Source organism: Lissotriton vulgaris, chromosome 2_1 (genome assembly GCF_964263255.1).
Source record: "Lissotriton vulgaris chromosome 2_1, aLisVul1.2, whole genome shotgun sequence".
NCBI lineage: Eukaryota > Metazoa > Chordata > Amphibia > Caudata > Salamandridae > Lissotriton > Lissotriton vulgaris.
In genome coordinates, this window is record NC_141687.1 from 1,984,923,579 (window position 1) to 1,984,937,335 (window position 13,757).

Sequence of the window (13,757 nt, forward strand, 5' to 3'; positions counted from 1 at the left end):
TATGCTCAGACGTGAGTCCCATGCTCTCCACACCACTGGAGTCAAGCTATCCTGGCTAAAGACGGCTGATAGCCAGAAACTGGTCCTAGGATGCTTGAATCCGGTCCAGGAAAGACATGGCTTGGCAGTTCGGGCTGGACTGTTCCCATGAGGCACAGGGTAAAGGCTGATTTGCAAATGGCCATGTCTGAACTGGGGTGGTGTGGAGTGCAAAAAAACCAATGGATTTAGGCCCATATCTCTGTACTGAGGTGAATGTATGTCATTGTTCTGCATTCTGTCCATTAACTGTTGATTTTGCTTTTAATTTGGTGCCTGGGCCTATTTCCTATCCCAGTCAAACTGAGCAGAAATATGTCTAAATCAATAACTGCAACACCATTAAACTGTTGTAGATGGTATCATCTTACAACAGCATTCATTGGGTCATTGAATGACTCACTGTTAACCGTGTGATTGTCAATAAAGCATTTCAAAACATTGGAAAGACCTTCACTGAAACATGTAATAATTGATTGTTACCCTGTGTTTGTTTTGACCTGTCAATTTTATAATTGTCAATAGAGCATTTGTTTCTGAGTTTTTTTTTCTACTTTTAACATGCTGCAAGTTGTCTTAGGACTAACCAACAGCAGTCCCCACACACCAGTGCCTATGAGCAAAAGCTCTAGCTCCAGGAGTGCTTGAGATATTGGGAAACCTCTCCAATGGTCATCAATTCAACTCCCAGAAGACATAAGGCATCACAAAGAAAACAGTTGAACGCACTCCTGGCAGACCAACAAACACTTGGTTTAATGTTGATGGTGTCCCTGGCCTCTCTTGGGCACCATGAAAACAAATTATACAAAATCTCGATTTGGGCAGCCATGTTTTTTTAAAGTGCAGGGGGTCCCCAAAGCACCTGCCTCAGCTACTGGCTTCCAGCAGGCTCATGCGTGTCTGCCTTGCAGCACTGTGCGGGAACCACCTCCATTTTCTGCTTGTCACAAGAGCATTAGAGGCATTCTTCCCATTCATGCCAACTGCACGTGAGTGGAATGATGCCAGGCCCACCCGCCTCGCCAGACACAGACCAACAAACACTTGTTTTAATGTTGGTGGGGTTCCTGCCTCGCTTGGGCACCATGAAAAAAAAATTATGCAAAACAAGTCCCAACCCAGAGCATCCTGGCCACTCTTTTAGCCTCAGCGATGAACATTTTATAAGCAGCTTCATACCCCTGAAAGGCCTCCCTCTGCAATTTATTTCAAGGATGTCCAAATCCTAATTTGGGCACCCATACCCTGGATTTTTTTTTGAAGGTGCAGGGGATCCCCAAAGCATCTGCCTGAGCTGCCGGCTCCCAGCATGCTCTGGCGACACTGCCTTGTGGCGCTGGGCGGGAGCGACCACCAATTTCGGCCCTTCACGGGAGCATTAGAGGCATTCGTCCCGTTTATGCTGACTGCGGGTGGGTGGCATGATGCCAGGCACACCCGCCACTCCAGACACGAGGGTTGGGAGCAGTGCCCGACTTGGTCCCTTATTTAGTCCCTGGAGACCTGACAGCGCAGCAGAAGTAATGTTTTTTTCTTTTTTTTTAAATTCCTTTTTTCTCATCATATCTGCTACTGCAGAGATGGTAGACCCCGGCAGTGAATTAACTCCTGTGAGGGAGCTTCACATACAAACAAACCCTCCTAGTTGCCAAGCTTTTATCCATTGGCCTTCCCGGGGGAGTTGTGAAAGTTTCTTAAGCGGAGCATAGGCGTCCGCAGAAATATTTCCAGGGGGGGGGCAACATTTGTACTTCATCACCATCCTCCGACATGATTCAGCACAAGTATTAAATAAACAAATAAAAAAATCTATTAAGCCAAAGAGCTTAAATAAACAAAGAAACCCATGGAGTGGGAGAAAAACAGTGTGAGGCTCCACAGCAGATGACCTGGCAACTACAATGAAAGAGAGGAAAAAACAAACAAGCATTGGCATAGCCAATAGGTCTCACCTTTGGGACCTTATAAGTGTTTAGCCATGCAACACTTGATGTTGTTGCACCAAGGATATTGTAGTGGGTACCTAAACACTTATAAGGTCCCAAAGGGGAGACCTATTGGCTATGTCAGTGCTGTTTCTTTTTAAATGACAAGAAGTGCTATAGGACTCCAGCTGCCACTTAGTCCACCACATCCCACGTAGATACTGCAGTCATCTTTGAATGGTTTTAAAGCCAATTCAAAAGCTGTCACCAGTGTATGTGAATCCCTATCTCAACTGTGAAACTGTTCTCCTGCTTCCCAATTCTATTAAATACAAATTATGTAAAAAGGACATCCCTTTCTGAGATGCACGGCTCATCCTACCCACATTTCATCCGCAGATTTGAAATATTGATGGTTTGGGCTTCCAGTAATTCAACTGGTTGAGAGGTGGAGAGGTGTAGAGATGTAGAGAGGTGTAGAGAGAGGTAGAGAGAGAGAGGTGTAGAGAGTTAGAGAGACAGATGTAGAGAGAGGTAGAGAGAGAGAGATGTAGAGAGGTAGAGATAGGGAGAGAGAGAGAGGTAGAGAGGTAGAGGTAGAGCGAGAAGTATATATATATATATATATATATATATATAGAGAGAGAGAGAGAGAGAGAGGTAGCGGGAGAGAGGTAGAGAGAGGTAGAGGTAGAGAGGTAGAGAGAGTGGTAGAGAGGGGTAGAGAGAGGTAGAGAGAGGGAGGAAGAGAGAGGTAGAGAGCGAGGTAGAGAGAGAGGTAGAGAGAGATAGAGATGTAGAGAGAGAGAGGTAGAGAGAGAGGTAGAGAGGTAGATGTAGGTAGAGATAGGTAGAGGTAGAGGTAAGGAGAGAGAGAGAGAGTTTGAGAGAGAGAGAGAGAGGTAGAGAGAGAGAGAGCAAGAGAGAGAGGTAGAGAGAGAGAGAGAGAGAGAGAGGTAGAGAGAGATGTAGAGGTAGGTAGAGATAGGTAGAGGTATAGGTAGGGAGAGAGAGAGAGATGGGTAGAGAGCGAGAGGTAGAGAGAGAGAGGTAGATAGAGAGAGAGGTAGAGAGAGAGGTAGAGAGAGAGAGGTAGAGAGAGAGGTAGGGAGAGATGTAGAGAGACAGGTAGAGAGAGAGGTAGAGAGGTAGAGAGAGAGAGGTAGAGAGAGAAGTAGAGGTAGGTAGAGATAGGTAGAGATAGGTAGAGGTAGGGAGAGAGAGAGGGGTAGAGAGAGAGAGGTAGAGAGAGAGAGAGAGGGAGAGAGAGAGGTAGAGAGAGGTAGAGAGAGAGGTAGAGAGAGAGGTAGGGAGAGAGGTAGAGAGAGAGGTAGAGAGAGAGGTAGAGAGAGAGGTAGAAAGGTAGAGGTAGGTAGAGATAGGTAGAGGTAGAGGTAGGGAGAGAGAGAGGTAAAGAGAGAGAAAGGTAGAGAGAGATGTAAAGAGAGAGAGAGGTAGAGAGGTAGACAGAGAGAGAGGTAAAGAGAGAGGTAGAGAGAGAGAGGTAGAGAGACAGGGGTAGAGAGAGAGGTAGAGGTAGGTAGAGGTAGGGAGAGAGAGGTAGAGAGAGAGAGGTCGAGAGCGAGAGGTAGAGAGAGAGATAGAGAGGTAGGGAGAGAGGTAGAGGTAGAGAGAGAGAGAGGTAGAGAGAGAGTTAGAGAGAGAGAGGTAGAGCGAGAGAGGTAGGTAGAGATAGGTAGAGGTAGAGGTAGGGAGAGAGAGAGGTAAAGAGAGAGAGGTAGCGGGAGAGAGAGAGAGGTAGAGAAAGAGAGAGGGGTAGAGAGGTAGACAGAGAGAGAGAGAGGTAGAGAGGTAGAGGTAGGTGGAGATAGGTAGAGGTTGGGAGAGAGAGAGGTAAAGAGAGAGAGGGGTAGAGAGAGAGAGGGGGGTTGAGAGATAGAGAGGTAGAGAGGTAGACAGAGAGAGAGGTAAAGAGAGAGGTAGAGAGAGAGAGAGAGAGAGGTAGAGGTAGGTAGAGGTAGAGGTAGGGAGAGAGAGAGGTAGAGAGAGAGAGGTAGAGAGAGAGAGAGAGAGAGAGAGATAGATAGAGAGTGCGAGAGAGAGGTAGAGGTAGAGAGAGAGAGGTAGAGAGAGAGGTAGAGAGAGAGAGGTAGAACAAGAGAGGTAGAGAGAGAGAGAGGTAGAGCGAGTGAGAGGTAGAGCGAGTGAGAGGTAGAGAGAGAGAGGTAGAGAGAGAGAGAGAGAGAGGTAAAGAGAGAGGTAGAGAGAGAGAGGTAGAGAGAGAGAGGTAGAGAGAGAGAGGTAGAGGTAGGTAGAGGTAGAGGTAGGGAGAGAGAGAGGTAGAGAGAGAGGTAGAGAGAGAGAGGTAGAGAGAGAGAGAGAGAGAGATAGAGAGCGCGAGAGAGAGGTAGAGGTAGAGAGAGAGAGGTAGAGAGAGAGGTAGAGAGAGAGGTAGAACGAGAGAGGTAGAGAGAGAGAGGTAGAGAGAGTGAGAGGTAGAGAGAGTGAGAGGTAGAGAGAGAGAGAGGTAGAGAGAGAGAGGTAGAGAGAGGTAGAGAGAGAGAGGTAGATAGAGAGGTAGAGCGAGAGGTAGCGGTAGAGAGAGAGAGGTAGAGAGGTAGAGCGAGAGAGGTAGAGAAGTTGCGTGAGAGAGGTAGAGAGAGAGGTAGAGAGAGAAAGAGAGGTAGAGAGGTAGATTGGAGATCCTAGCATGTCCAGAGCATTAAAGGCACTACTCATTTGTAACGTCATTCCTTTCACTGCACATCCTGCGTTATCTAAATAACCAGGGCCCGCATATACAAACGGATGTTGTGGTCATAAAGCTTACAATTTGCAGCATCACAGTGGTTGCTACTGCAAAATCCCTTTTTAGAGTTGTGTATAACATTCATGATTGACAAAAGGGGCTCTGCGTCTTACTCCATATTGGAATTTGGGGGGCAGTGGAAAGGGTGCTATCTTCAAATTGCAATTTACAATGACATGTATCAATGGTTTTCAAACGCAATTGCAGTCGCAAACCATTGATCCGACACCAACACTGAACTGCAGTTGGTACATGATTCAGAAAAGAAAAGTTGTCTCTGTGGGAGCAGCTTTCCCTTCGGGAATCATGTCAGGCGACAGTGAGTACAGACAGTGGTCCAGGGGCTACATTCGATGCTGCAATGAACATGAGGGACTGCCCCTTTGGAGCTCAAGGCGTAAACTCTTTAATCCATCTCATCTGCAGACCCTTCTATAATACTAGTGCTAATGGTGCAAAAAACAGGCAGACACACCCATTGCATCTCTGGCCGAATTGTGCAATTCGGTGCCGGGTGTTCTGCCTTCGTAGTTCGTTAGTATGGAATGGGGGATGGATGATCATAGGGGACAGCACTGATAATGTCATGAACAGTATTCTAAAACCTTTTCACTCCCTTTTGCTGCACTATTTCTAGTTCTAATGTTCAAACCGTTCTCCTAATTCAATCAAGAGTAGATGGTGCAATGAGTGTGGAGCTGTGGGAGAAGATTGTGGAGAAGTGAGAGAGGATTGTGGAAAAGTGGGAGAAACTCCTAACAGTACAAACCCTCTATAACAGAGCTTCCATTGTGTGTGGCAGCCCGGGATGAGACATCTTCCCTGGTGCACACACAGCCGCACCCGAGTACTTCACAGGTCTTTCAAAGACCTTTTGCTCCTTAATGAGGCTTTGATTGTTTTCACCCCATCCCAGGGCCCCTGCAGCTCCACTCTGTCTTTAGCTTGAAAAATGTGCCCCCCCTCCCCGAAATTTTACTCTAGGTGCGCCTCTGCTTCATGCTATGGGAGCAGCCAGGCCCCAACCTTCTCTCTTGTCCATCAGCAGCAGTTTTCCCGCTCATCAAGCAGGGCCGTCATTGCAAGCGCTTTCTCACGCTTTTAAAATTGACGGCCCTGCAGACAAACACCACTGTGGGGGCTGCCAATAGTGACGCACCTGTGTTCCAGGGGGGGCAAGTGCCCCCCCTTGCCCTCCCCTGCGGACGCCCATGAAGCGGAGCACTATGTGTGCCTGGTCCCGGCAACCCAGGGGGACCAGGTTAAATGGCTGTTTACTCGTGCCCCACTGGGTAGATTTAATATATTTGTGTCTTGTGCTGTTCCTGGTGGCCTCCTCTAGCCACCAGGAAAGGTTTCTTCATGCTTCCGAGCCTCTAACTCTTTATTTCCCTTAGAAAGCTGAATGTCTCTGCTCTCCTTTCAAAGGACCTGGGGCCTCATTTATGAAAGCCTTGCGCCACCGGTGCGTCACTTTTTCCCATGTTAAAAGTGACGCACCGGCGGCGCAAGGCCTTCATAAATAAGGCCCCTGTCCTCCATCTTGCGGTTGGTGTGCTCCTCAGCTTGGGTTAACCTCAGCAGCACCACACAGCCCTTAAGACATAATGGGCATATTATCAAGGGGGTTTATCTCCGATTTTTTGGCTTTAAAAGCCAAGAAAGCGGAGATAAAATTATCTCCCTATTACCTAGCTGTCGCTAACACCAGTCGACAGCTAGTAGGAGATAGCGACCATCTTGGGCCCCACTTTGCATGTCAGTGATATTTATCACTATAGACATGCAAAGTGGGCGTGCCAAGATGTTAGCGACTGGAAACAGTCACTAACATCGCTATCTCCTATTACCAACTTTTGGAGCTATTCGTGCTAAGCACGAATATCTCCAAAAGCTAACACCTGCTCTGAGCAGTTCTTAGCCATGTTATCCAATGGGAGGTGGATAACATGGCTAAGAGCATTAGCTTGGTAATGCATGAATATCGCTGACTTTTCAGCGATATTCATGCATTGCGGCCGATTTTTATCGCATTTGCGATAAACCCCTATAAAAATCGCCGCAGCTCAGCGGTAAATTTTTGTCTCTAACCAAGCAATAGCGATAATTATCGCTATTGCTTGGTAATATGCCCCCATACTCTCTAAGCCCCTACTCTTCAGGTCCCACAGCCTGCTTAGACACATTAGGGGCACCCATGTAAGTCTTCTGGGGAGGGTATGAAAACATAGTCATGTATTCCTGCATATATAATATAGTATTATAGTTTTATACATATATGGCAAAGGGTGCTGTGATCTATTTTATAAACAAATATGGAGGTCGTTCTTTATTGGTTTCAGTGGCTGCCAGCACAGGTTAGAGCTGTGAGGCAGGATGGGAAAGTCAACAGATGACGGGTTAGGTTAAATGAAACACAAAAATGAATTAAACCACTTACCTTGCAATCAGCAATGGGTGAGTGCAAGGTAAGTGTTTTTGATTTTTTTTAAATATAATTTTACCTATCCTGTCACTTCCTGACTTCCCTCCAATCCTCCCTTGCCACACCCCACCACGGCCCGCCATGGCCAGCCCCACCGCCACACTCTACCTCCTCACCGCTCTTACCTGTGCCAGCACCACTGATTGGTTTGAAGAATCAACAAGCCTCTCAGTGGCTTCCTAAATGTCTTTGAGTGTGTTTGAGTTTTATTTTAAACAATTTCTTGGTTATTTAAAACCCTTGCAATAAATATACAGGATATATATATTTACATAGTGAGTTAAAATCATTAATAAAATCTTCAGATTCAGTTTTTCAAATATAACAGATTAAAAAATTGAAGATGCTGGTACACAGAAACATTGCAATTCATATATATCTCAATAGATGAGAATTCGTCCCTAACAGCCTACCAATTAATGTTATCATTTGATAATAACTGATATATACATAATAAAATCTGAAATTCGTGGTGTGGCAAAAATTGGAATATAAAATCTATAGTATCAAAATATTTCTAATGGTAGGAGGCAAGCGTAAGTCGCGGTTTAAGCAAATAGAACATTCAAGGAAAGTATTCTATTTCATTGGTTGTCCTTAGGGGGATTCAATTAGAGTTGATGGTTCAGCCCCTAATAATATTATGGGGACTCAATTTTGCTTCTAACGGTTTACTTTAACAGTTAAATTGCTTCTTATGTCAAAAACACTAGATGATTTTCATGTTCTTTAAGTCTTTGCTCTACTTTTAGTAGAAATTTGACAAAACAGCAATTTAGTTGATTGTCCCCTGGGTCGGAGAAGGCTAAAATCTTCTTGTTCGTATTCCTCTTTGGTTAAAGGCCTTCATTAGCAGTTGTTTTCTTTCTTCCCTTACAGTATTACAGGAGCAAACAAAATGCAAACGATCCTCCTTGCAGCTCCCATAAAGGCGACAAGTGACGAGTAGATTACTGCGTTACCATGGAGCCATGTGTTCTTTGTCTGGTAGTAACCCCAGCTGGTATCTTAAGAACTGCTGCTTAATAAAAACTGGATAACCGGTGGCAAAGTAATCTTGCGCTGAGATGAACTTATAATTGTTTAGTGTCATCCACCCATGTGCCCTTTGAGCTAGTGTAGCGTTATCTTCTGTAGCTGATTGAATTTTAAGAAACTTCTTTACTAAATGTTTAAAGGCCTGTTGGTCAATTGACATTTCCCAAAGCTGGACAAGACCTGTATGTTCGAGAGACTCTTGCAGATACTCTCTTCCTGGTGATGTATGACGATGCTGTAACTCATCCCACAGAAAATGATTCAGTGTATTCAATTCAGCTTTTCTAATTTAATTCCAGCATGTTATATGTGAGTAGCGCCTGGCTAGTGATTGCTTAATCAGTCGGAATTCTAACCTTATCTGAGCCGGGGAGGTATATCTTTTTTTTAATTAAATCTTTTTATTGAAGAGACAAAAACAGGGAAAAAACAATAACAGGTGGTTTACATCGCAGAATGAAGGATTAATAATATACATTCAGGGGATATAGACGGAGAATCATCAATAATGTACGATCACGAGTTACATCTGGCATGTGGCCGTGCTACAATCAGGATAGTCAAGCAGCCGCCTACCGCCAACACCACCTCCCCAGGAAACCAGGACAAACATTGAGTAACAGCCCAGAGTATGAGGGAGGGGGAAGGGTGCAGCGACAATAAGGTTACGATGTTACATCCACATACCGAACACGATAATAAATTACGTAGCAATTGACTGACTCACGCAAATGATATCCCCACCAGAACCCGTCTACCCCTTAATACAACTCCGCTACTCAATGAGACCACCTATATCAGGATTTTGAAGGATTTCAGACATAAAAACTACCAATAGGGACTAAACACCCCTCCCCCCACCCTGCACCCCAGCATATGGCTTGCAACCTATCCCCAACTAGCTGTGTGCCTGTCGCCCCATCTAACTAGGTACAAAATGTAGTAAAACTTGGAGGAGGACATCTCAATACGGGCCCCCGGTCCCCCCTCCCCCCTGCCAGAACCAAGAATCCCCATAAGAAACACACAACACCATTAAGAGGCAAAGTTCAAACTAAACAGGGGAAACAGCAGCTACCACCCTACCTCCCGTAAACACAATGGTAACGAATCTCACTTCAGAAAACCCATGGTGCCAAACCCCAACAATTAGTCTCATCCTTGACCCTTCCGATCAGGCGTACAAGCCCCCTCCAGGAAGGTTTTCGCCTCCGCAGGATATTCGAAATGTGGAAACAGTTCAGTAAAGTTCCGTACGAGGCGAGGCAAAGTTGCAAAGACAATGGGAACCCTGTCGGCATCAACGATGATACTCACTGATTTGAACTTGACTCAATTGGTTGAGCTTCCCACCCACACATCTGGTCACATCCTTGACCAAATTTGGTCAGCTAATCTGGATGTTTCTTTACTTTCGGTCCTTCCCTGTTTGTGGTCTGACCACTATTTAATTTCCTTCTCCTTTCCATTAAACCCTGTGGTTAGTACCCCCCCCTCCCGTTAACATTAAAGTCAAGAACTAGGGACGAGCCAATATTAGCGCTCTGTGTGCCTCTCTCGTCGCTTCTAGCTTACTAGATGGTAACTATCTTGATCTATCTCTCCATGACCAGGCCGTGGCCATTAACACCTGGCTCAACTCATCGTGTGAGGAGTTGGTCCCTTTGAGATCAATTCGTCTCTTGCCCTCACACGATTCACAAAAGTGGTTCTCTTCTTCGCTCCAAGCAAAAAAACTCCAGCTTGGACAGGCTGAGCGAAAGTGGCGTCAGGGCTATGCCCCTTCTGATAAATTGTTCTACTCTACTATCCTCAGAGAATATAAAAAAGACATTCTTGCTGCTAAGATTCAATACTTCTCTGGACTGATTGCATCCTCTCCTAACAAGCCTAAGGACATTTTTTCCATCCTCAACAGCCTGTGTAAATTGGATAGAGTGACTGCTGAACCTCAACCATCCCAAGATTTATGTGACTCCCTCCACGATTTCTTCTTTACTAAAATCTCTATAATAAAACAACACATTGCCCTTCCTTCTTTTTCCTTTGATCCCCCTCTTCCGCCTCCTAGCACTCATTCGTTTACGTACGTTCCGCCTATATCCACTGAGATTTTCTTCAGTTTAGTGAAGTCTACGAAATCGGGCTCTCCTACTGATAGCTGCCCCTCGCATATCCTCCGGCAGATCTTCTCAATCTGTCTGGACCCACCTCTTGCTTTGCTCAATAAATCTTTGTCATCAGGTGTTGTCCCTAATCTTTTTAAGTCCCCCAAGATTGTTCCAGTTTTGAAAAAGGAAGGCGCCGATCCCCCTGTCTCGTCTAACTTCCGTCCCATCTCCTTGCTCCCTTTCTTGGGCAAGGTGTTGGAGAGACATGTAACTCACTGTTTGAGCTCCTTTATCGAAGCCTCTAACCATCTGGAACCTTACCAGGCTGGTTTTCGGCCTACCCATTCGACCGAAACAGTTATCCTTTCGGTCCTGGATGATCTAAGAGTGACTGCTGATCATGGCTCTTCCCAGGCTCTGATACTCCTCAATTTATCAGCGGCATTTGACACAGTCGACCACTCTCTTTTGGTCGACCGTGTCGGATGCGCTGGCATCTTGGATGTTGCCCTAAGCTGGATCTCCTCGTTCTTGGAGAACCGCCGACAGGTGGTCCGGTTGTCCCCTTTTTGTTCTCCCCCCCTGAGCGGTTACCTGTGGTGTTCCCCAGGGTTCCGCTCTCTCTCCCCTTCTTTTTAATCTCTATATTTTTCCTTTAATTTATGCTTTGCGCCGTTTGTAGGTCACAATTACGCTGATGACCTCCAACTTATCTTTACCCTTTCTGCTTCCCCTGATTCTGTTTCCCACTTTCAAAACACTATGATTTTTATCCAGGATTGGATGTGTACGAACCATTTAAAGTTAAGTCCCGACAAGATGGAGCTCGTCTTGTTCGGAGGTTCGCCCAATCCTTGGTGTTCTAACTTTTGGCCTCCCTCTCTTGGACCTGCCCCTTCTGCGTCTAAATCTGTGAAAAGCTTGGACATTAAAATCAATGATGATTTGTCGATGCACACTCAGATCAGCATTATTGTTTCTTCCTGCTTCCTGTCTCTCCGTGTGATTCGGAAAGTTTCCAGTTTTTTTACTATTGAAGCTTTGAAGTCTATTCTCCTGGCCCTTGTAATCTCTAAGGTGGACTACGCCAATTCTTTGTATATTGGCATTCCTGCTTATGAATTGCGCCGACTTCCGCTCATTGAAAATCAGGCTGCTAGGTTAATTTATAGTCGGTCTAGATTCCATCATGCCCTCCCTCTTCTTAGGCAATTGCATTGGTTACCGGTTACTCATAGATGCCAATTCAAATTAGGATGCCTTATTTTTAAATCTCTGGCGGGCTTAGCTCCCCATTATATGGCATCACAGCTCCTAAACTACACTCCTTCCAGGAATTTACGGTCGTTGTCAAAAAACCTCTTGGTTGTTCATCGTTTTGTCAGGAAGAAACCTGGGGGGTCGTGTTTCTCCTTTTTGGCGCCCAGGTTTTGGAATGCCCTCCCTGACAACCTTCGTTTTCCCCATCATACTTGGAATTCCGTAAAGGTTTAAAGACCTGGTTATTCATCAGAGCGTTTGAAGTCTAAGTTGTCTTTTATGGGAACTGCACAGCACTAGCGCCATGAAACCTTTTTGGTAAACGTGTGCTCTATAAATTGCCCCAACTTCAACTTCCTCATCGACATAAGCTCCCAACATCGTTGTCTGTGTGAGAATAATGAAAGCGTCGAAGAGGGAATACACGCTGAATCGTTCCATATATAGTTCCCATCGAGAGTGTCCGGAAGGGGATCGACAATTAAACCATACTTAGTAGACGATTATGGTGCGTTTGGCAGTCTGTCAAGCACGTCGAGTACACGATTTTCAGCCATCACATTGCCATGAAGCTCCGACACCTCTCGTGGCACAGGGCCCACTGCCATTACAGGGACCGCCGTGGGTGGTATAAGCTGATCAGGAGATTGAGACGGCGCTGGTTCCGGTCCCACTTGTCCGAGTCCGTGTGCAGCCGCAGTCATTTTCCGGACAATGGACTCCACATGGGAGTGTAGTGCCCCGATGGTTGCCAATACAGATCGTATCGACGGTTCATACTCAGTTCGTCCCACCGAATCTTGTTCCAAGACACGCATGTTCGCATCCCCCCGAGGTCAAGCCTACCCCGGGGAAATCGACAAATTTTGGGACGGACTGTAGCAGAGAGAGACCGAGGACGTACCAAGGTCGCGATCCAGGCTCCGGTGCCACAAGCGTAGATCCCAACCCGGCAAACACCGGCAGAGGCAAACCAGGTCTCCGGGCCAGGGACCCACACCCACAGCGCATTGTTATGCCTCATCAACCCTCCATCGATGTTAAGCTAGAGCAGCAACCGCCGTCAAAATCGGGCTTAAAAATTTTTTCCACGTCCAGGGACCGGACCCTGATGTTCACCCACAGCCGATGTTATTCAACTGGAACCCTGCTGGGCCAGTACTCGAGTCCCCGGTGTAGGCCCCAAACTAAAACTCGACGTAACTTCGTCCACAAAGCTGAGAACAATACCGGGATCGCACCAAAGTACAGCGTAACGGTTCACACACCCGGAAGAAGGGCGAAATTTCAGGATATGTAGCAGGATTATCCAGCGGGGGACGGGGGTCGGCGGAGCCGGGAGCCTAAGCGGCCATCTTGGTTGCAAGCGTGGGGGAGGTATATCTTGGCAAGGAAAATATAATCCTATAAGTTTGGGAGACTACATTGTCCAACGTGGTTGCATCCTGCCCTCTTAAAGCCACACTTCCGTATGAAATTCATGTAGTGAGATCAAAACCGATCCAGCTACCTTTTTCTTCAAGTTTTTAAAAGCTTCAGGTAAAAGCAGGCCTTTCTTTTTGATTGCCTCCGTCTGCGCAAGAAAGTTCTTTTTATTGTCGATACTTACTCCAAGATATTTGTATGCGGCTGTGTTTTTCAACTGCTCTTTACTCATGAACCAAGCCTGTGTTTGTATTTTCTTAACGTTATAACACATAGTTTTCGTTTTCCCGTAATTACTCTGCTGGCTGTTGGTTTGCAAGTAAGTAAATATTGTATCAAGAAGTCGTTGGAACCCCACCCAAGTGTGACTCACCAATTCTACATCATCAGCATATAGAAAGGATGATATTAAATTCGCCCCTAGATTCGGGGCATGAGGGTTGCATAATTGCAACATTTCCATCAGGTCCACCAAGAAAAGGTTAAATATGGTTGGTGTCAATAAACAACCTTGTTTTAGGCCTCGGGTAGTTTGAATTTTCCGAGAAAAATTTGTGCCAGCTCCTATTTTAACTTGAACCCAGGTATCATTATGAAGCATTATCAACGTGTGCAAGAGATTCTGTTATACCCCAATCTGCTCCTTTCCGCCATAAGTTCCCCCGGTCTAAACAGTCAAAGGCTGATTTAAAGTCAATATA